Source organism: Ranitomeya variabilis, chromosome 4, assembly GCF_051348905.1.
Source record: "Ranitomeya variabilis isolate aRanVar5 chromosome 4, aRanVar5.hap1, whole genome shotgun sequence".
In the NCBI taxonomy this organism is placed as follows: domain Eukaryota; kingdom Metazoa; phylum Chordata; class Amphibia; order Anura; family Dendrobatidae; genus Ranitomeya; species Ranitomeya variabilis.
This window is the reverse complement of record NC_135235.1, coordinates 608,644,808-608,669,116: the sequence shown is the minus strand read 5'-3', so window position 1 is coordinate 608,669,116 and position 24,309 is coordinate 608,644,808. Positions and strand designations below refer to the sequence as shown.

The 24,309-nt window shown below is 43.8% G+C and overlaps 1 long non-coding RNA gene across 1 annotated transcript; it reads right to left on the bottom strand.

The window, feature by feature from the left end:
• Nucleotides 1-4,094: 4,094 nt before the first annotated feature.
• Nucleotides 4,095-17,531, bottom strand: LOC143769241 (uncharacterized). Its single transcript, XR_013214295.1, has 3 exons — nucleotides 16,765-17,531; nucleotides 6,213-6,512; nucleotides 4,095-4,485 (listed from the first exon to the last, which is right to left on the bottom strand). It is a non-coding gene; the product is annotated as an uncharacterized LOC143769241 (long non-coding RNA).
• Nucleotides 17,532-24,309: the final 6,778 nt, after the last annotated feature.

Sequence of the window (24,309 nt, the reverse complement as noted above, 5' to 3'; positions counted from 1 at the left end):
TCGGAACTTCTTTGCGACAAAACCGCCCCAGCTCCGATTTCAGAAGCGTCGACCTCAACCTGAAAAGGAAGAGCAACATCAGGCTGACGCAACACAGGGGCGGAAGAAAAGCGGCGCTTAAGCTCCCGAAAGGCCTCCACAGCAGCAGGGGACCAATCAGCAACATCAGCACCCTTCTTAGTCAAATCAGTCAATGGTTTAACAACATCAGAAAAACCAGCAATAAATCGACGATAAAAGTTAGCAAAGCCCAAAAATTTCTGAAGACTCTTAAGAGAAGAGGGTTGCGTCCAATCACAAATAGCCCGAACCTTGACAGGATCCATCTCGATGGAAGAGGGGGAAAAAATGTATCCCAAGAAGGAAATCTTTTGAACCCCAAAAACGCACTTAGAACCCTTCACACACAAGGAATTAGACCGCAAAACCTGAAAAACCCTCCTGACCTGCTGGACATGAGAGTCCCAGTCATCCGAAAAAATCAGAATATCATCCAGATACACAATCATAAATTTATCCAAATAATCGCGGAAAATGTCATGCATAAAGGACTGGAAGACTGAAGGGGCATTTGAAAGACCAAAAGGCATCACCAAATACTCAAAGTGGCCCTCGGGCGTATTAAATGCGGTTTTCCACTCATCCCCCTGCTTAATTCGCACCAAATTATACGCCCCACGGAGATCTATCTTAGAGAACCACTTGGCCCCCTTTATGCGAGCAAACAAATCAGTCAGCAGTGGCAACGGATATTGATATTTAACCGTGATTTTATTCAAAAGCCGATAATCAATACACGGCCTCAAAGAGCCATCTTTCTTAGACACAAAGAAAAAACCGGCTCCTAAGGGAGATGACGAAGGACGAATATGTCCCTTTTCCAAGGACTCCTTTATATATTCTCGCATAGCAGCATGTTCAGGCACAGACAGATTAAATAAACGACCCTTAGGGTATTTACTACCCGGAATCAAATCTATGGCACAATCGCACTCCCGGTGCGGAGGTAATGAACCAAGCTTAGGTTCTTCAAAAACGTCACGATAGTCAGACAAGAATTCAGGAATCTCAGAGGGAATAGATGACGAAATGGAAACCAAAGGTACGTCCCCATGCATCCCCTTACATCCCCAGCTTAACACAGACATAGCGTTCCAGTCGAGGACTGGGTTATGAGATTGCAGCCATGGCAATCCAAGCACCAACACATCATGTAGATTATACAGCACAAGAAAGCGAATAATCTCCTGATGATCCGGATTAATTCGCATAGTTACTTGTGTCCAGTATTGTGGTTTATTACTAGCCAATGGGGTGGAGTCAATCCCCTTCAGAGGTATAGGAGTTTCAAGAGGCTCTAAATCATACCCACAGCGTTTGGCAAAGGACCAATCCATAAGACTCAAAGCGGCGCCAGAGTCGACATAGGCATCCGCAGTAATAGATGATAAAGAACAAATCAGGGTCACAGATAGAATAAACTTAGACTGAAAAGTGCCAATTGAAACTGACTTATCAAGCTTCTTAGTACGCTTAGAGCATGCTGATATAACATGAGTTGAATCACCACAATAAAAGCACAACCCATTTTTTCGTCTAAAATTCTGCCGTTCGCTTCTGGACAGAATTCTATCACATTGCATATTCTCTGGCGTCTTCTCAGTAGACACCGCCAAATGGTGCACAGGTTTGCGCTCCCGCAGACGTCTATCGATCTGGATAGCCATTGTCATGGACTCATTCAGACCCGCAGGCACAGGGAACCCCACCATAACATCCTTAACGGCATCAGAGAGACCCTCTCTGAAATTCGCCGCCAGGGCGCACTCATTCCACTGAGTAAGCACAGACCATTTACGGAATTTTTGGCAGTATATTTCAACTTCATCTTGCCCCTGAGATAGGGACATCAAGGCTTTTTCCGCCTGAAGCTCTAAATGAGGTTCCTCATAAAGCAACCCCAAGACCAGAAAAAACGCATCCACATTGAGCAACGCAGGATTCCCTGGAGCCAATGCAAAAGCCCAATCTTGAGGGTCGCCCCGGAGCAAGGAAATCACAATCCTGACCTGCTGAGCAGGATCTCCAGCAGAGCGAGATTTCAGGGACAAAAACAACTTGCAATTATTTTTGAAATTTTGAAAGCAAGATCTATTCCCCGAGAAAAATTCAGGCAAAGGAATTCTAGGTTCAGATATAGGAACATGAACAACAAAATCTTGTAAATTTTGAACTTTCGTGGTGAGATTATTCAAACCTGCAGCTAAACTCTGAATATCCATTTTAAACAGGTGAACCCAGAGCCATTCCAGGATTAGAAGGAGAGAGAGAGAGGAAGGCTGCAATATAGGCAGACTTGCAAGTGATTCAATTGAAAGCACACTCAGAACTGAAGGAAAAAAAATAAAAAAAAAAAAATTTTTCAGCAGACTTCTTTTTTCTCTCCTTTCTCTGCCAATTAATTTAACCCTTTGTGGGCCGGTTAAACTGTTATGGTTCTCAATGGCAAGAGAACATAGCCCAGCATACATAGGAACTAGCTCTTGGAAGGATGGAAACTTAAACTGACCATGAACTAAACCTGCCGCACAACTAACAGTAGCCGGGTAGCGTAGCCTGCGTTTTATCCCTAGACGCCCAGCGCCGGCCGGAGGACTAACTAATCCTGGCAGAGGAAAATATAGTCCTGGCTCACCTCTAGAGAAATTTCCCCGAAAGGCAGACAGAGGCCCCCACATATATTGGCGGTGATTTAAGATGAAAATGACAAACGTAGTATGAAAATAGGTTTAGCAAAATCGAGGTCCGCTTACTAGATAGCAGGAAGACAGAAAGGGTACTTTCATGGTCAGCTGAAAACCCTATCAATACACCATCCTGAAATTACTTTAAGACTCTAGTATTAACTCATAACATCAGAGTGGCAATTTCAGATCACAAGAGCTTTCCAGACACAGAAACGAAACTGCAGCTGTGAACTGGAACAAAATGCAAAAAACAAACAAGGACAAAAGTCCGACTTAGCTGGAAGTTGTCTGGTGGCAGGAACATGCACAGAAAGGCTTCTGATTACAATGTTGACCGGCATGGAAGTGACAGAGGAGCAAGGTTAAATAGCGACTCCCACATCCTGATGGGAACAGGTGAACAGAGGGGATAATGCACACAAGTTCAATTCCACCAGTGGCCACCGGGGGAGCCCAAAATCCAATTTCACAACAATTATAGGTGATAGGAAACCACTGGAACATGATAAAAACGTGATAACACAGCTCATTTTAGCATCATAGGATCAACGTCCTCTCCATTTGTGGTTGTCAGTTTAGATACTGCAATCATGGTTGTCAGTGATGGATATTGCAGTCGTGGTTGTCAGTGATTACATGAATTGTAATTGGTACAGTCTATTATTACTAAGAAATCATAGCATTGTTACCTTGTGGAACTTCTGGATAGCGGCTTTTTCTTCTTGCAACTTTTAAGAATCATTTGAATTTAGAAATATGAAAAGTCTTTAATAACGTAACTCCAGTATCTTGATAGAAGCCTTCATTCTCTAGATCTATACCAAATCTGGTATTTTTCTAATTACAAATTACTAAATAATACATTGTATAACACTTTTACACAACATATAATTACATTTTTAGCCAATTCCTAAACCAAATCTTATCTCTGTCGATAATTTCCTGAAAAACTCTATTTAAAATTGCCATTTTCAAATTTACAGATTCTTTGAAGAGCTCTGATAATGGAGTCTTCAGCTTACCTCCCATGATATGGCTCTGTGAAGCCACCTGTTTCTGTCTGTCAATTTCTGCCATTTGTCTTTTTACAGAGAGATCTGAACCTTCAATTTTTAACGCTTTCTGCGCAACTTTTTCAGTGGACTCTTGGATCTTTTGGCAGGGCTTATAACAAATATGTAATTTTCTTCGTACTTCATAGAATTGATTTTGGGGATAACGTAGTTTTGGAGATTTTGACGTTGGCTTCTGATAAGATTTTATTCTATCTGTTTTGACAAACTTAGTATGATTTATTTTCCTTTCAAGATTCTCATGTTTTCTAGAAAAATGAAGGGATTGCGCACATTCAAATAAAGAATCTTTTTATGATGCAATAACACAAGATACAGAATTTAGGAATCCAAGTTTGTTTACAAAACATTTTATCATTTATTGTGTTTTGAAATTTTTAATGAGAGTTTTGTACAACCTTTCAAATATGGACATGAATGTAAAAGTACATTCTTTCCAGCCAATCATTAATTTTTGAAGAATATCAATATCTGGATAATTTTCATTTAATCCACAGAAAATGAGAATTCTTAATCTGTCCATATCGGCTAAATCTCCATATAACCAATATTTAATTTGGAGGAGTTGGGCCTCTGCATTGTCTTCTATTTTTAATGGCCATTGTACATCTGTTCCTTGTACGTATTCCTTTGTCATATATATATATATATATGATAGTCTGTCCCTGTGGAAGCATAAAAGCACGATCAGGACAAAAATGCTTGAGTTACCCATCCCGAAACATTTTTGTGAGAATAAGCATGCTGTTAGCCAATTAAGATTTAGGGTCATTGATAGTGTACCAGTACTTAGGAGGGGTGGTGATCGAGTTAAGTTGCTAAAGCAGAAAGAAATGAAATGGATCTCCAGATTGGGCACATTACAGCCTGGGGGTTTAAACATAGAATATAACTTGCAAATATGTGTTTGATGCTAATTCCTGAGTTTTTCCTATGGTCTTTCTTGAGTGTATATACAATTTTTAATTGATTTTAAATGTGTTTTTCCATTTCAGATTTTGTACATATAAGGGGATCAAGATACAAGAAGATTGAGTGTCCTGGATTTGATTGGGTGATCTAATCTCGGGTTTTGCTTTATATAATTTGCTCTTGTGGATATGGATTAAGTGTGCAGGATATTATACGGTGTTCTCTAAAACAAGATGAGTATAAAAGTAATGCCAATTGATTTAGCTTTAAATTCAGCTGATATTACTATATGGGTATAATGGGAGCTTTATTTTGCTATCTATATATGTATTAAAGATGGTGGCCTGTATTTTGATCAATGATGATGACACACGGATGGGTGTCTACTGTCTTTGGCCACCATGCCTAAATTGGGATGTATTGATGGCTACCCACTACTCTCTGCCAATATATTCGCTATTTGCATATATATTAAATTTGGTGATCTATACCTATTTCTATCGGGTGGACTGCATTATAAGGCAGGTGACCTATATGTGGGCGTTTATGGTCCTTTGCCATTGTATTACTGATATATGATTTGATAAATGCACTCTTGCGCTTGCGCAACTGTTATGCTTATCTGTGATGGTGTAAGGATCCTGGACGTCCTTGCGCATGCGCGATGGTGATGTCTGACGTGGTTGCACGTATGAGATGGGTGTTTACTGCTCTCCGGCTGGCGCTTGCGCACTACGGAGTACCGGGGACTTTTGTGCGCTTGCGTGCCTGGATACTGAACGCCGAGATATGGGCGTGGATTATCCGGCGCCTGAGTCTCTTGTGCGCCTGCCTACCCGGGCTTTCGGGATAGGATGTTTCCTCACTATAGTGGACAGGGTTGTGAGTATCCTGCATTTTTATTGGAGGTGGAACATGTGCGCCCTTTGATGTAATGGCTTGGCTGCTCCTCTATTGGCCATGCGGAGTGTTTACAAATAACAGCATGTGATGTTCTATATGATAGCCACACGGAAGTGTTTTTGGGTCCATAAGTAAGGTATTTTGATTGGAGGATCAATATATAACACCGATTGGTTGTGAATTAAACATGTGGGACTTTGAGATGACATGTGAAACCCCATTTGTCAGTTATAGTTATGCTGTATAAATCGATCGCAGAGATTGGCTGACAATTACTATGGATACAAAATAACTCATATGATCCGTCCTGGTCTGTACAAGAAATCTGGGTATTTTTATATGAATTGGTTATGATATTTTTCATGTATATAATAGGTTCTTTGTATAAGTGTTTTTATGTATTTTTTTTAATGTTTATAATATATGGGTGTGTCTTATGTGGGGATTGGTTGCTGTGAATCCACTTCCTATATAAGCCTGCCATTACTGATGTTTTGTATGCTTGAAAAAGACCTATTTGGTCAAAACGTCGCATTTTATATGGCACAATAAAGGAATTTCATTTTGGATACTTCACCTGGATTCGATGCTGTCCTTTATTGCAAACGTTGGTATGTACATTTCCCACGTGGTCCAGTGGGGTTAGGACTTGCATCACCATATCCGATGTGCTGTCAGCATTTCTTTAAAGTTTTGGACTGTGTTTGGGCCTACGTTGACGTGCACTGGATATATAATGATTGAAGTTAATGTAAATCCAGAAATTGGTGAACTGGATATTGCCACAACTTTCTCCTATACAGAGGATGATACCATACGGATAATCTCAGGTGCAGAGACTGATGTTGCATTTCTTAGTACCCCCTCAAGCGATATGCTAAGGAGGAAATTTGAGAGTGAGAAAAGGAGACTCATTTCATTTCAACTGCATGCAATGACACTAACTGAGTACTATAAAGTGCGGAGAATACCTCGTGGGCTGCGACCCCATTTGCGCCCGACATTGATGGCGGATAATACGCAATTTTGTGCGAAGTTTGAATCAATCACTAACAAGTACTGTTTTGATTTAATGCTTCTTAACATTGAATTTTTACGGATAGAAGCAGAGACTATTAAGAAAAACATCAGTGACTTGGAACAACAATTGGCCACACAGCTGACAGCCCAGGATATGAGTTCATGTAAAACCCTACTAGAAGAGAATCTGATAAAGTTTCGTAAGGACATTGAAAGCACGAAAAGGACTAAATGGTTTTGTGACACTGAAGATTATAAAAGTGGTTGTGTTTTCTCATGGCAGTCAGGACAACACCCTTCTTCTTCGTTTTTTAAAAACAAGAAGAGGAACAACTTTCAGACCCAGAGGAGACAGCGGATGATGGAGAGAAATCAACAATTCGGCTTCACGACAAGGGAGTCAGATTCAACAGATGATTCAAGTTTGGGAGCTGCGGTGTCGACATGTTTTTTAGGGAGGGGTCCGGCCAAGAACGCCACCCGAAGAGGAGGAGAGGTGGTAGAAAACACAGAAGGAAAGAGACCAATAGAAGAGCAGAGGGTGACACGCAACACCACATTGAGGAACAAGAGCAAGGTGGAGAAACGGAGGAACAACAACTAACGGATAAAACATTGGTGGTAAATATATCATCTACTGTATTGACTGAATTTGAGATGAGAGTATTGGAGAAAGGATTGTCATTTTGTCCAACCAACCTACCAGATTGGTTTGAATTGGAGACTGATCTTTTTACATTTTTTAGGAGATGCCGTTTGACTTCTTTCTTTTCAGATAAAAAAGAGGATAATTTAAATCCAATTAATGATATTGTGACAAACTTTTCTCTTCAGGGGTGGGTTTATATAATAAGAGTAATTTTCAACCCCCCGTTAAAAATCATTTTGTGGAGGCATATGTACAATTGGTGGAGAGACATTTTGAAATACTAAGAAAGAGGTTCAACGGTCGTGATCAGCATAATTTGACAACTGAAGAAAAAAAGGCAGTATCTAGGAATACTGCTATTACTATAAAGTCTGCCGATAAAGGCGGGGCGCTAGTTGTGATGGACAGTGATAAATATAAGGCTGAGGTATTACGCCAGTTGGCAGATGAAGAGGTGTACTGTAAGTTGTCCAGTGATCCCACAAACCGCTTTCAGAGAGAATTACAGCTTCTAGTCGGTGATGCCCTGATTGAGGGCCTCATCGATTCGAAGCTTTCTGAATTCCTTATAGTTGATTGTCCAGTTAAACCTCTGTTGTATATTTTGCCTAAAATACATAAGGACCTTTTGAATCCTCCAGGACGCCCCACTGTGTCCGGTAGGGGCTCCATCTTCAATAAGGTGGCCATTTTTCTTGATAAAGTGCTTCGTAAATTTGTTATGTCAGCTCGGTCCTATATCAAGGACACTACTGATTTTCTGGACAAAATTGAGGGCATAATGGTGACTTCAGATACTTTGTTAGTATCATTTGACGATGTGTCTCTATATACGTCAATTGAACATGCTAGGGGTCTAGAGGCGGTTGATGTGGTGCTATCAGGCTCAGACATGGGACAGGGCTGTGCACAGCTGGTCCTCATGCTGCTTGAGTTCATCCTCAGGAGGAATTACGGTATTTCCTCTTTGGGGATGACTACTACTTGCAGCAGAGAGGTACTGCCATGGGGTCCAACGTGGCCCCAACGTATGCTGACATCTATATGGTGGTACTCGAGGACCGGCACGTGTACAGTTCTAAGTTTTGGCCCCATGTCCGGGCCTGGTGGCGCTACATTGATGACATTTTTGTGATTTGGGATGGTGGGGAGAGTAAACTCCGTGAATTCCATGAGGAGCTAAATGCTATTTACGGTATACGGAGTTAGACTTCACCATGACATGTTCCACTGAAAAGGTTCAATTTTTGGACACAATGGTCTATAAGGAAAGTATGCTTCTGCAAACGGACCTGTTTGTGAAAAGCACAGATAGGAACAGTCTTTTACGCTTTGATAGCCATCATCCCAGGAATATGGTTGAGTCACTACCCTGGAGTCAAATGATTAGGGTGCGTAGAATTGTATCTGATGATACCCTATTGGAGCCTAGATTGGAAGGCATGTGTAAAAAGTTTATCGATAGAGGCTATCCTAAAGAAAAGATACTACAATATAAGAATAAAGCTAAGGATTTGACACAGGGTGATGTTAGGACCAAGAGGGTTAGGAACAATGATAAACGCATTCTTTTTGTATCTACGTTTAATACAGCGAGTAAACAAATTAATAATATTGTGATGAGACATTGGCATTTGCTTGGAAAAGGTTTTCCCAACAGTATGGAATTTAATCGAGCTCCCATTTTTTCCTATAAACGAGGACATAATTTGAAAGATAAATTGGTCCATTCTGATATAGGTCCAGAGTGGATCTCCATACAGAAAACATTTGGTCCCCTAGGAAGGGGAATTTTCCCTGCCTTGGATGTGCCTGCTGTAGCAACATGCTAAAGGGAGACTTCTTTAACCATCCGCATACTGGCAAAAAAATACCAATTAGAGAAAGATATACTTGTACCTCTAGCTTTGTCATATATATGATAGTCTGTCCCTGTGGATTGACGTATGTGCGTGAGATAACAATGGAAATGGGAAGCATAAAAGCACGATCAGGACAAAAATGCTTGAGTTACCCATCCCGAAACACTTTTGTGAGAATAAGCATGCTGTTAGCCAATTAAGATTTAGGGTCATTGATAGTGTACCAGTACTTAGGAGGGGTGGTGATCGAGTTAAGTTGCTAAAGCAGAAAGAAATGAAATGGATCTCCAGATTGGGCACATTACAGCCTGGGGGTTTAAACATAGAATATAACTTGCAAATATGTGTTTGATGCTAATTCCTGAGTTTTTCCTATGGTCTTTCTTGAGTGTATATACAATTTTTAATTGATTTTAAATGTGTTTTTCCATTTCAGATTTTGTACATATAAGGGGATCAAGATACAAGAGGATTGAGTGTCCTGGATTTGATTGGGTGATCTAATCTTGGGTTTTGCTTTATATAATTTGCTCTTGTGGATATGGATTAAGTGTGCAGGATATTATACGGTGTTCTCTAAAACAAGATGAGTATAAAAGTAATGCCAATTGATTTAGCTTTAAATTCAGCTGATATTACTATATGGGTATAATGGGAGCTTTATTTTGCTATCTATATATGTATTAAAGATGGTGGACTGTATTTTGATCAATGATGATGACACACGGATGGGTGTCTACTGTCTTTGGCCACCATGCCTATATTGGGATGTATTGATGGGTACCCACTACTCTCTGCCAATATATTCGCTATTTGCATATATATTAAATTTGGTGATCTATACCTATTTCTATCGGGTGGACTGCTGTTATGACCCCAATGGCGAGGGTCTCAGAGGAACGTGGAAGTCTGCAGAATACAAAAATCCAGCTCATAGGGCAGTGGTAACTGGGTTGACCATATATCTACTCCTAACGCCAACACTAGAAGTAGCCGGGGATCATTCCTACGTTGATTCTAGATGACACGCGTCAGCCGGAGAATCTAGCTACCCCTAGTAGAGGAAAACAAAGACCTTTCTTGCCTCCAGAGAAGGGGACCCCAAAGCTGGATAGAAGCCCCCCACAAATAATGACGGTGAGGTAAGAGGAAATGACAAACACAGAAATGAACCAGGTTTAGCACAGAGAGGCCCGCTTACTGATAGCAGAATAAAGAAAGGTAACTTATATGGTCAACAAAAACCCTATCAAAATCCACACTGGAAATTCAAGAACCCCCGAACCGTCTAACGGTCCGGGGGGAGAACACCAGCCCCCTAGAGCTTCCAGCAAAGGTCAAGATGTAGATATGGAACAAGCTGGACAAAAATACAAAACCAAAACAAATAGCAAAAAGCAAAAGGCAGACTTAGCTGATATAACTGGAACCAGGATCAGTAGACAAGAGCACAGCAGACTAGCTCTGATAACTACGTTGCCAGGCATTGAACTGAAGGTCCAGGGAGCTTATATAGCAACACCCCTAACTAACGACCCAGGTGCGGATAAAAGGAATGACAGAAAAACCAGAGTCAAAAAACTAGTAACCACTAGAGGGAGCAAAAAGCAAATTCACAACAGTACCCCCCCCTTAGTGAGGGGTCACCGAACCCTCACCACGACCACCAGGGCGATCAGGATGAGCGGCATGAAAGGCACGAACTAAATCGGCCGCATGAACATCAGAGGCGACCACCCAGGAATTATCCTCCTGACCATAGCCCTTCCACTTGACCAGGTACTGAAGCCTCCGCCTGGAGAGGCGAGAATCCAAGATCTTCCCCACCACGTACTCCAACTCGCCCTCAACCAACACCGGAGCAGGAGGCTCAGCAGAAGGAACTACAGGCACAATGTACCGCCGCAACAAGGACCTATGAAATACATTGTGAATAGCAAACGACACAGGAAGATCCAGACGAAAAGATACAGGATTAAGGATTTCCAATATCTTGTAAGGCCCAATAAAACGAGGTTTAAATTTGGGAGAGGAGACCTTCATAGGAACAAAGCGGGAAGAAAGCCATACCAAATCCCCAACGCGTAGTCGGGGACCCACACCGCGGCGGCGGTTGGCAAAGCGCTGAGCCTTCTCCTGTGACAACTTCAAGTTGTCCACCACATGATTCCAGATCTGCTGCAACCTATCCACCACAGAATCCACCCCAGGACAGTCAGAAGGCTCCACATGACCCGAAGAAAAGCGAGGATGGAAACCAGAGTTGCAGAAAAAAGGCGAAACCAAGGTGGCGGAACTAGCCCGATTATTAAGGGCAAACTCAGCCAACGGCAAGAATGTCACCCAATCGTCCTGATCAGCAGAGACAAAACACCTCAAATAAGCCTCCAAAGTCTGATTGGTTCGCTCCGTCTGTCCATTAGTCTGAGGATGGAAAGCAGACGAAAACGACAAATCAATGCCCATCCTACTACAAAAGGATCGCCAGAACCTGGAAACGAACTGGGATCCTCTGTCTGACACAATATTCTCAGGGATGCCGTGCAAACGAACCACGTTCTGGAAAAACACAGGAACCAGATCGGAAGAGGAAGGCAGCTTAGGCAAAGGAACCAAATGGACCATCTTGGAGAAGCGATCACATATCACCCAGATAACGGACATGCCCTGAGATAGCGGAAGATCAGAAATGAAATCCATGGAGATATGAGTCCAAGGTCTCTTCGGGACAGGCAAGGGCAAGAGCAAACCGCTGGCACGAGAACAGCAAGGCTTAGCTCGAGCACAAGTCCCACAGGACTGCACAAATGACCGCACATCCCTTGACAAGGAAGGCCACCAAAAGGACCTGGCCACCAGATCTCTGGTGCCAAAAATTCCCGGGTGACCTGCCAACACCGAGGAATGAACCTCGGAAATGACTCTGCTGGTCCACTTATCCGGGACAAACAGTCTGTCAGGTGGACAAGACTCAGGCCTATCAGCCTGAAATCTCTGCAACACACGTCGCAGATCCGGAGAAATAGCTGACAAGATAACTCCATCTTTAAGAATACCAACAGGATCAGCGACTCCAGGAGCATCAGGCACAAAGCTCCTAGAAAGAGCATCGGCCTTCACATTCTTTGAACCTGGTAAATACGAGACAACAAAATCAAAGCGGGAGAAAAACAATGACCAGCGGGCCTGTCTCGGATTAAGGCGTTTAGCAGACTCGAGATACATCAGATTTTTGTGATCAGTCAAGACCACCACACGATGCTTAGCACCCTCAAGCCAATGACGCCACTCCTCAAATGCCCATTTCATGGCCAACAACTCCCGATTGCCCACATCATAATTTCGCTCGGCAGGCGAAAACTTCCTAGAGAAAAAGGCACAAGGTTTCATAACAGAGCAACCAGGGCCTCTCTGCGACAAAACGGCCCCTGCCCCAATCTCCGAAGCATCCACCTCAACCTGAAAGGGAAGTGAGACGTCAGGCTGGCACAAAACAGGCGCCGAAGTAAACCGGCGTTTCAACTCCTGGAAAGCCTCCACGGCAGCAGGAGCCCAGTTAGCTACATCGGAGCCCTTCTTGGTCATATCCGTCAAAGGTTTCACAATGCTAGAAAAATTAGCGATAAAACGACGGTAGAAGTTAGCGAAGCCCAAGAACTTCTGAAGACTCTTAACTGACGAGGGCTGAGTCCAATCAAGAATAGCTCGGACCTTGACTGGGTCCATCTCCACAGCAGAAGGGGAAAAAATGAACCCCAAAAAGGGAACCTTCTGTACACCAAAGAGACACTTTGAGCCCTTGACAAACAAAGAATTTTCACGCAAAATTTTAAAGACCAACCTGACCTGCTCCACATGCGAATCCCAATTATCAGAAAAAACCAAAATATCATCCAGATAAACAATCAAAAATTTATCCAGATACTTCCGGAAAATGTCATGCATAAAGGACTGAAAAACTGAAGGCGCATTGGAGAGCCCAAAAGGCATCACCAAGTACTCAAAATGACCTTCGGGCGTATTGAATGCGGTTTTCCATTCATCACCTTGCTTAATGCGCACAAGGTTGTACGCACCACGAAGGTCTATCTTGGTGAACCACTTGGCACCCTTAATCCGGGCAAACAAGTCAGACAACAGCGGTAAAGGATACTGAAATTTGACAGTGATCTTATTTAAAAGCCGATAATCAATACAAGGTCTCAAAGATCCGTCCTTTTTTGCCACAAAAAAGAATCCCGCACCAAGAGGGGAAGAAGACGGACGAATATGTCCTTTCTCCAGAGACTCCTTGATATATGAACGCATAGCGGTATGTTCAGGTACCGACAGATTAAACAGTCTTCCCTTAGGAAATTTACTGCCTGGGATCAAATCTATAGCACAGTCACAGTCCCTATGAGGAGGCAGTGCACTGGACTCAGACTCACTGAAGACATCCTGATAATCAGACAAATACTCCGGAACTTCCGAAGGCGTAGAAGAAGCAATAGACACAGGCAGGGAATCCCCATGAATACCACGACAGCCCCAACTTGAGACTGACATAGCCTTCCAGTCCAGGACTGGATTATGGGTCTGTAACCATGGCAGCCCTAAAACAACCAAATCATGCATTTTATGTAAAACCAGGAAACGTATCACCTCGCGGTGTTCAGGAGTCATGCACATGGTAACCTGTGTCCAATACTGCGGTTTATTTGCTGCCAATGGTGTAGCATCAATACCCCTAAGAGGAATAGGATTTTCTAATGGTTCAAGAGTAAAACCACAGCGCTTAGCAAATGAGAGATCCATGAGACTCAGGGCAGCACCTGAATCTACAAACGCCATGACAGGATAAGATGACAGTGAGCAAATCAAAGTTACAGACAGAATAAATTTAGGTTGCAAATTACCAACGGTGACAGGACTAACAACCTTAGCTATACGTTTAGAGCATGCTGAGATAACATGTGTAGAATCACCACAGTAGTAGCACAAGCCATTCCGGCGTCTATGAATTTTCCGCTCATTTCTAGTCAGGATTCTATCACATTGCATTAAATCAGGTGTCTGTTCAGACAACACCATGAGGGAATTTGCGGTTTTTCTATCACATTGCACCGAATTAGGTGTCTGTTCAGACAACACCATGAGGGAATTTGCGGTTTTGCGCTCCCGCAACCGCCGGTCAATTTGAATAGCCAGTGCCATAGTATCATTCAGACCTGTGGGAATGGGAAAACCCACCATAACATTCTTAATGGCTTCAGAAAGACCATTTCTAAAATTAGCGGCCAGTGCACACTCGTTCCAATGTGTCAGCACGGACCATTTCCGAAATTTTTGGCAATACACTTCAGCCTCGTCCTGCCCCTGAGACATAGCCAGCAAGGCCTTTTCTGCCTGAATCTCAAGATTGGGTTCCTCATAAAGTAAACCGAGCGCCAGAAAAAACGCATCAAGATCAGCCAATGCCGGATCTCCTGGTGCCAGCGAAAAAGCCCAATCCTGAGGGTCGCCCCGTAAGAACGAAATAACAATTTTTACTTGCTGAGCAGAATCTCCAGATGAACAGGGTCTCAGGGACAAAAACAATTTACAATTATTCACGAAATTCCTAAACTTAAACCTGTCTCCGGAAAACAGTTCAGGAATCGGTATTTTAGGTTCTGACATAGGATTTCTGATAACATAGTCTTGTATGCCCTGCACACGAGTAGCCAGCTGGTCCACACTTGTAATCAAGGTCTGGACATTCATGTCTGCAGCAAGCATAGCCACTCTGAGGTAAAGGGGAAGAAGAAAAAAAAAAAAAAAACTCAGAATCTTCTTTCTTATAATCCCTCTTCTGCAATGCATTAAACATTTAATACTGGCCTGGCAAACTGTTATGACCCCAATGGCGAGGGTCTCAGAGGAACGTGGAAGTCTGCAGAATACAAAAATCCAGCTCATAGGGCAGTGGTAACTGGGTTGACCATATATCTACTCCTAACGCCAACACTAGAAGTAGCCGGGGATCATTCCTACGTTGATTCTAGATGACACGCGTCAGCCGGAGAATCTAGCTACCCCTAGTAGAGGAAAACAAAGACCTTTCTTGCCTCCAGAGAAGGGGACCCCAAAGCTGGATAGAAGCCCCCCACAAATAATGACGGTGAGGTAAGAGGAAATGACAAACACAGAAATGAACCAGGTTTAGCACAGAGAGGCCCGCTTACTGATAGCAGAATAAAGAAAGGTAACTTATATGGTCAACAAAAACCCTATCAAAATCCACACTGGAAATTCAAGAACCCCCGAACCGTCTAACGGTCCGGGGGGAGAACACCAGCCCCCTAGAGCTTCCAGCAAAGGTCAGGATGTAGATATGGAACAAGCTGGACAAAAATACAAAACCAAAACAAATAGCAAAAAGCAAAAGGCAGACTTAGCTGATATAACTGGAACCAGGATCAGTAGACAAGAGCACAGCAGACTAGCTCTGATAACTACGTTGCCAGGCATTGAACTGAAGGTCCAGGGAGCTTATATAGCAACACCCCTAACTAACGACCCAGGTGCGGATAAAAGGAATGACAGAAAAACCAGAGTCAAAAAACTAGTAACCACTAGAGGGAGCAAAAAGCAAATTCACAACAGACTGCATTATAAGGCAGGTGACCTATATGTGGGCGTTTATGGTCCTTTGCCATTGTATTACCGATATATGATTTGATAAATGCACTCTTGCGCTTGCGCAACTGTTATGCTTATCTGTGATGGTGTAAGGATCCTGGACGTCCTTGCGCATGCGCGATGGTGATGTCTGACGTGGTTGCACTTATCAGATGGGTGTTTACTGCTCTCCGGCTGGCGCTTGCGCACTACGGAGTACCGGGGACTTTTGTGCGCTTGCGTGCCTGGATACTGAACGCCGAGATATGGGCGTGGATTATCCGGCGCCTGAGTCTCTTGTGCGCCTGCCTACCCAGGCTTTCGGGATATGACGTTTCCTCACTATAGTGGACAGGGTTGTGAGTATCCTGCATTTTTATTGGAGGTGGAACATGTGCGCCCTTTGATGTAATGGCTTGGCTGCTCCTCTATTGGCCGTGCGGAGTGTTTACAAATAACAGCATGTGATGTTCTATATGATAGCCACACGGAAGTGTTTTTGGGTCCATAAGTAAGGTATTTTGATTGGAGGATCAATATATAACACCGATTGGTTGTGAATTAAACATGTGGGACTTTGAGATGACATGTGAAACCCCATTTGTCAGTTATAGTTATGCTGTATAAATCAATCGCAGAGATTGGCTGACAATTACTATGGATACAAAATAACTCATATGATCCGTTCTGGTCTGTACAAGAAATCTGGGTATTTTTATATGAATTGGTTATGATATTTTTCATGTATATAATAGGTTCTTTGTATAAGTGTTTTTATGTGTTTTTTTAATGTTTATAATATATGGGTGTGTCTTATGTGGGGATTGGTTGCTGTGAATCCACTTCCTATATAAGCCTGCCATTACTGATGTTTTGTATGCTTGAAAAAGACCTATTTGGTCGAAACGTCGCATTTTATATGGCACAAAAAAGGAATTTCATTTTGGATACTTCACCTGGATTTGATGCTGTCCTTCATTGCAAACGTTGGTATGTACATTTCCCACGTGGTCCAGTGGGGTTAGGACTTGCATCACCATATCCGATGTGCTGTCAGCATTTCTTTAAAGTTTTGGACTCTTTCTACACAGTCTTTTTTGGATTTCTCTGACTCAAACTTCTGAAATACATCAACCAACTGTAAAATATTTTTCAATTTTTCTTTTTCTCTATTGAAGGACATCAGCTTCTTATTATTAGAATCTATTTTTAAATTCTCAATCTTGCATTCTGCATATAAGCTGAGCCGTAGGTCTTCTAAATTAGACTTGTTTAAAGATATGAATTTCAGTTGAATTAGCTTAGAATAAGAATTAATTATATCCATTTTTCTTACCTTGAAATATCTCAGCTTGTAGTTCCTTTGTTGGACATCACTGGGCTCTGGTCATCAGCACGTCTATCTTCAGCACGTCTGGCACTTGTAGTACTTCTAGTACTTGTCAATCCATCTGGCACCTGTTAGTCTCACTCGTAGGTTCTGTCTGATCCTTGGGACTTGAAGTATCGTAGTGGAATTCCTGAAAACTTGCACAACTAACGTTTAGCAAAGCTCTTCTCTCTTCCCCGTGTGCAAGTAGAAAGAAATCCATGAAAAATAGCACACAAAATCAGGTATGGCTGGCTTGGCCAAATGTTAAATATGCTTATTTTGTATATTTATTTAATCAGGACTATTGATGAGCGAATATACTCGTTACTCGAGATTTCACGAGTGTCCTTCGAGTATTTTTTAGTGCTCGGAGATTTAGTTTTCTTCACCGCAGCTGGATAATTTACAGCTATTAGCCAGGCTGAGTACATGTGGGGATTCCATAGCAACCAGGCAACATCCACATGTACTTAGCCTGGCTAATAGCTGTAAATCATTCAGCTGAGGTGATGAAAACTAAATCTCCGAGCACTAAAAAATACTCGGAGGACACCCGAGCGTGCTCGGGAAATCTCGAGTAATGAGTATATTCACTCATCACTAATCAGGACTCTTTACCAGATGCGATATTCTAAAGAAAATGTCATGATATTTCTCATAAAAAAAATGTAGTGGTTTACTGGATTGTCCACCACAAAGCATCATTGCAGCAACACATAAAATAGCTGAAACAGTTACAAAGAGATTGCCAATTTGTCCATATCAAAGTTTGTTCCTCATCTTTCCTGAGATTCTGAATGGTAAATGGTGTCTGTCTCTGTCATGGAGCATGGTAGAAGCCATGGAGACACACATGGCTAACTCACATACCAACAGTTCACTCCATCTTTGTGGAGTCTGAAGTCCATAGAGAGTGAAGGAGGGAGAAGCCCCCAAGTGACAGCCCCCCTCCTATGAGCCGTGGATATATATATATATATCCCATAGAGCACGTTTTCTCTCTATATGGTGTTAACTTGTACTCTGAGCTAAATATACAGGAATAGCACATGTAATGACAGCAAAACCTTCCACGACGCTCAGTACAGAATTGAGTGTAATAATAAGTCAATAATCAATAATTAATTTTTAACAGTGGATATACTCATATACACTTGTGTACTATACTGTTTATGTGCGCATATTATACAGAATTATATACATTATGTGCAGCAATACAAATGCTGCATGGGAGGATGGGGTCAGGGGCCACTCTGAGCCTGGAGTTATTGCAGCAGTAATGACAAGAGGTGTCTGGGGTCAGTGATTACAAGCAGAGAATTAGTGACTGATGCAGCTCAGTGCCATCTGATTAGTGCATGATCAGGTTTCTCAGCCAATCACAGCACCAACAATGAGCACAGAGCACACAGTCAATAAGTCACTGCTGTCATCAGGGACAGGCTGCCTCCTGTCACTGCTGCTCTGGGGATACTAACCAGCAGCAGTTGTTATTCCAGGCCATCCCTCACCTTGTGCTCTGGAAGGAGAAGAGGCTGTGAGATGTGGAACACAGAGACTGCAGGAGACATGCTATGCACAGGACTGATGGCGAATACATGCACTGCACAGGATGGATGCCGGACACATGCACTGCACAGGATGGATACCGGAGACATGCTCTGCACAGGATGGATGCTGGAGACATGCTCTGCACAGGATGGATGCCGGAGACATGCTCTGCACTGGATGGATGCCGGAGACATGCTCTGCACAGGATGGATGTCGGAGACATGCTCTGCACAGGATGAATGCCGGTGACATGCTCTGCACTGGATGGATGCCGGAGACATGCTCTGCACTGGATGGATGCAGGAGACATGCTCTGCATAGGATGGATGCCGGAGACTTGCTCTGCACGGGATGTATGCCAGAGACATGCTCTGCACAGGATGGATGCCAGAGACATGCTCTGCACAGGATGGATGCCGGAGACATGCTCTGCACAGGATGAATGCTGGAGACATGCTCTGCACAGGATGGATGCCAGAGACATGTTCTGTATGGGATGGATGCCGGAGACATGCTGTACACAGGATGAATGATGGAGACATGCTCTGCATAGGATGAATGCCGGAGACTTGCTCTGCACGGGATGGATGCCAGAGACTTGCTCTGCACGGGATGGATGCCGGAGACATGCTCTGCACAGGATGGATGCCGGAGACATGCTCTGCACTGGATGGATGCCGGAGACATGCTCTGCACAGGATGGATGCCGGAGACATGCTCTGCACAGGATGGATGCCGGAGACATGCTCTGCACAGGATGGATGCCGGAGACATGCTCTGCACTGGATGGATGCCGGAGACATGTTCTGCATAGGATGGATGCCGGAGACATGCTGTGCACAGGATGAATGCTGGAGACATACTCTGCATAGGATGAATGCCGGAGACTTGCTCTGCACGGGATGGATGCCAGAGACTTGCTCTGCACGGGATGGATGTCGGAGACATGCTCTGCACAGGATGAATGCCGGTGACATGCTCTGCACTGGATGGATGCCGGAGACATGCTCTGCACTGGATGGATGCCGGAGACATGCTCTGCATAGGATGGATGCCGGAGACTTGCTCTGCACGGGATGTATGCCAGAGACATGCTCTGCACAGGATGGATGCCAGAGACATGCTCTGCACAGGATGGATGCCGGATACATGCTCTGCACAGGATGAATGCTGGAGAGTGGAGACATGCTCTGCACAGGATGGATGCCAGAGACATGTTCTGCATAGGATGGATGCCGGAGACATGCTGTGCACAGGATGAATGCTGGAGACATGCTCTGCATAGGATGAATGCCGGAGACTTGCTCTGCACGGGATGGATGCCAGAGACTTGCTCTGCACAGGATGGATGCCGGAGACATGCTCTGCACAGGATGGATGCCGGAGACATGCTCTGCACTGGATGGATGCCGGAGACATGCTCTGCACAGGATGGATGCCGGAGACATGCTCTGCACAGGATGGATGCCGGAGACATGCTCTGCACAGGATGGATGCCAGAGACATACTGCCTTGTGGATGGAAACCAATGACACAGACTCATTTTTTACAAAAATACTAAAATTTATGATTGAAATCTTACAAAATACAATCTCATTATTCTCACAATTATCCCAAGGAAAAAAAAAAAATAATTTATTCAACATTGCACCAGATGTGATAATACTTATGCACTTCACCTAAAATAAAAAAATCCACTCAAGTCCATGAGTCGCCCACTATTTTTACTAATTTCACTCCACCAATCACCAATCTTACTTACTTTTTTAGGGGGGTAAGTGCTGGAGACAACAACATGGCTGCTATTACACCAGAACTCCCCATGGACTTCAAAATCACAGTCAATTCCTTGACCCATCATCAACGGGGTGTCTGGATTATTGGAAAGTCATATCAGTGAGTTTTATGTACTATTGTAAGGGTGAAATGGGGATCTGGTAACGAGGGAGTCCCATGTGTGTTCAGTCAGAAAAAAAAACACAGGCAACTTGTGATAGTAGTGGCCACTGCAGAAGAAACTTGAGAGTTTAAATGGCATAAAGAAAATGTCAACAATTGAAAAAAATGTAAATGATTTAAAAAAATAGTTACCAATTTTTAAATGATATAAAATATGAAAAATATGTTTTATATTTGCCACTTATAAACACTAGGGGGAGAAGCTGCTGAAATTTGCTATGAAAATGTAGTGTCCTGCTAGCTCACATTACGACTGCAGTAAATGTGGGCGGAGTCTGCCCGAGTGGGTATTGTCACCTCCCCTTCTGGGCGTTTTGAAAAGGATAAGTGAATCCTACATTGAGCAGGGGGTTGGACACGACGACCCTGGAGGTCCCATCCAACTCTGACATTCTAAGATAAGGGAGGATGAAATTTAGGTTGACCGTGCAGAGCTATATTGATGGTAACTGCAAAGTGATAATGAGATGTGGACAGTGTCACAGAGGACGGCTGGCAGCACCGATTTTGTTAGTTGGTGCTGCACTGGTCACTTTATTACATGCTTGGATTAGATACACAGAGTGTATCACACGCTAGGGTTGGCTGTCATGATTCTCAATGGCGAGAGAACATAGCCCAGCATATATGAGAACTAGCTCTTGGAAGATGGAAACTATACTGACCATGAACTAAACCTGCCGCACAACTAGAAGTGGCCGGGTAGCATGCCTACGTTTTTTTATCCCTAGATGCCCAGCGCCAGCCGGAGAACTACCTAATCCTAGCAGAGGAAAAGACAGTCCTGGCTCACCTCTAGAGAAATTTTCCCAAAAGGCAGACAGAGGCCCCCACATATATTGGCGGTGATTTTAGATGAAATGACAAACGTAGTATGAAAATAGGTTTAGCAAAATCGAGGTCCGCTTACTAGATAGCATGAAGACAGAAAGGGCACTTTCATGGTCAGCAGAAAATCCTATCAAAACACCATCCAGAAATTACTTTAAGACTCTAGCATTAACTCATAACACCAGAGTGGCAATTTCCGCTCACAAGAGCTTTCCAGACACAGTAACGAAACAGCAGCTGTGAACAGGAACAAAATGCAAAAACACACAGGGACAAAAGTCCAACTTAGCTGGGAGTTGTCTAGTAGCAGGAACATGCACAGAAAGGCTACTGATTACATTGTTGACCGGCATGAAACTGACAGAGGAGCAAGGTTATATAGCGACTCCCACATCCTGATAGGAGCAGGTGAACAGAGGGGATGATGCACACAAGTTAAATTCCACAAGTGGCCACCGGGGGAGCCCAGAATCCAATTTCACAACAGTACCCCCCCCTCAAGGAGGGGGCACCGAACCCTCACCAGAACCACCAGGGCGATCAGGATGAGCCCTATGAAAGGCACGGACAAGATCGGAGGCATGAACATCAGAGGCAGTGACCCAAGAATTATCCTCCTGACCGTATCCCTTCCATTTGACCAGATACTGGAGTTTCCGTCTGGAAACACGAGAGTCCAAGATCTTTTCCACAACGTACTCCAACTCACCCTCAACCAACACCGGAGCAGGAGGCTCAACGGAAGGCACAGCTGGTACCTCATACCTGCGCAACAATGACCGATGAAAAACATTATGAATAGAAAAGGATGCAGGGAGGTCCAAACGGAAGGACACAGGGTTAAGAATCTCCAATATCTTGTACGGGCCGATGAACCGAGGCTTAAACTTAGGAGAAGAAACCCTCATAGGGACAAAACGAGAAGACAACCACACCAAGTCCCCAACACAAAGCCGAGGACCAACACGACGACGGCGGTTGGCAAAAAGCTGAGTCTTCTCCTGGGACAACTTCAAATTGTCCACCACCTGCCCCCAAATCTGATGCAACCTCTCCACCACAGCATCCACTCCAGGACAATCCGAAGATTCCACTTGACCGGAGGAAAATCGAGGATGAAACCCCGAATTACAGAAAAACGGGGACACCAAGGTGGCAGAGCTGGCCCGATTATTGAGGGCGAACTCCGCCAAAGGCAAAAAAGCAACCCAATCATCCTGATCCGCAGACACAAAACACCTCAAATATGTCTCCAAGGTCTGATTAGTCCGCTCGGTCTGGCCATTAGTCTGAGGATGGAAAGCAGACGAAAAAGACAAATCTATGCCCATCCTAGCACAGAATGCCCGCCAAAATCTAGACACGAATTGGGTCCCTCTGTCAGAAACGATATTCTCCGGAATACCATGCAAACGAACAACATTTTGAAAAAACAGAGGAACCAACTCGGAAGAAGAAGGCAACTTAGGCAAGGGAACCAGATGGACCATCTTAGAGAAACGGTCACACACCACCCAGATGACAGACATCTTCTGAGAAACAGGCAGATCCGAAATAAAATCCATCGAGATGTGCGTCCAAGGCCTCTTCGGGATAGGCAAGGGTAACAACAATCCACTAGCCCGAGAACAACAAGGCTTGGCCCGAGCACAAACGTCACAAGACTGCACAAAGCCTCGCACATCTCGTGACAGGGAAGGCCACCAGAAGGACCTTGCCACCAAATCCCTGGTACCAAAGATTCCAGGATGACCTGCCAACACAGAAGAATGAACCTCAGAGATGACTCTACTGGTCCAATCATCAGGAACAAACAGTCTACCAGGTGGGCAACGATCAGGTCTATCCGCCTGAAACTCCTGCAAGGCCCGCCGCAGGTCTGGAGAAATGGCAGACAATATCACTCCATCTTTAAGGATACCTGTGGGCTCAGAATTACCAGGGGAGTCAGGCTCAAAACTCCTAGAAAGGGCATCCGCCTTAACATTCTTAGAACCCGGTAGGTAAGACACCACAAAATTAAACCGAGAGAAAAACAACGACCAGCGCGCTTGTCTAGGATTCAGGCGCCTGGCAGACTCAAGGTAAATTAAATTTTTGTGGTCAGTCAATACCACCACCTGATGTCTGGCCCCCTCAAGCCAGTGACGCCACTCCTCAAAAGCCCACTTCATGGCCAAAAGCTCCCGATTCCCAATATCATAATTCCGCTCGGCGGGCGAAAATTTACGGGAAAAAAAAGCACAAGGTCTCATCACGGAGCAGTCGGAACTTCTCTGCGACAACACCGCCCCAGCTCCGATTTCAGAAGCGTCGACCTCAACCTGAAAAGGAAGAGCAACATCAGGCTGACGCAACACTGGGGCGGAAGAAAAGCGGCGCTTGAGCTCCCGAAAGGCCTCCACAGCATCAGGGGACCAATCAGCAACATCAGCACCCTTCTTAGTCAAATCAGTCAATGGTTTTACAACATCAGAAAAACCAGCAATAAATCGACGATAAAAGTTAGCAAAGCCCAAAAATTTCTGAAGACTCTTAAGAGAAGAGGGTTGCGTCCAATCACCAATAGCCTGAACCTTGACAGGATCCATCTCGATGGAAGAGGGGGAAAAAATGTATCCCAAGAAGGAAATCTTCTGAACCCCAAAAACACACTTAGAACCCTTCACACACAAGGAATTAGACCGCAAAACCTGAAAAACCCTCCTGACCTGCTGGACATGAGAGTCCCAGTCATCCGAAAAAATCAGAATATCATCCAGATACACAATCATAAATTTATCCAAAT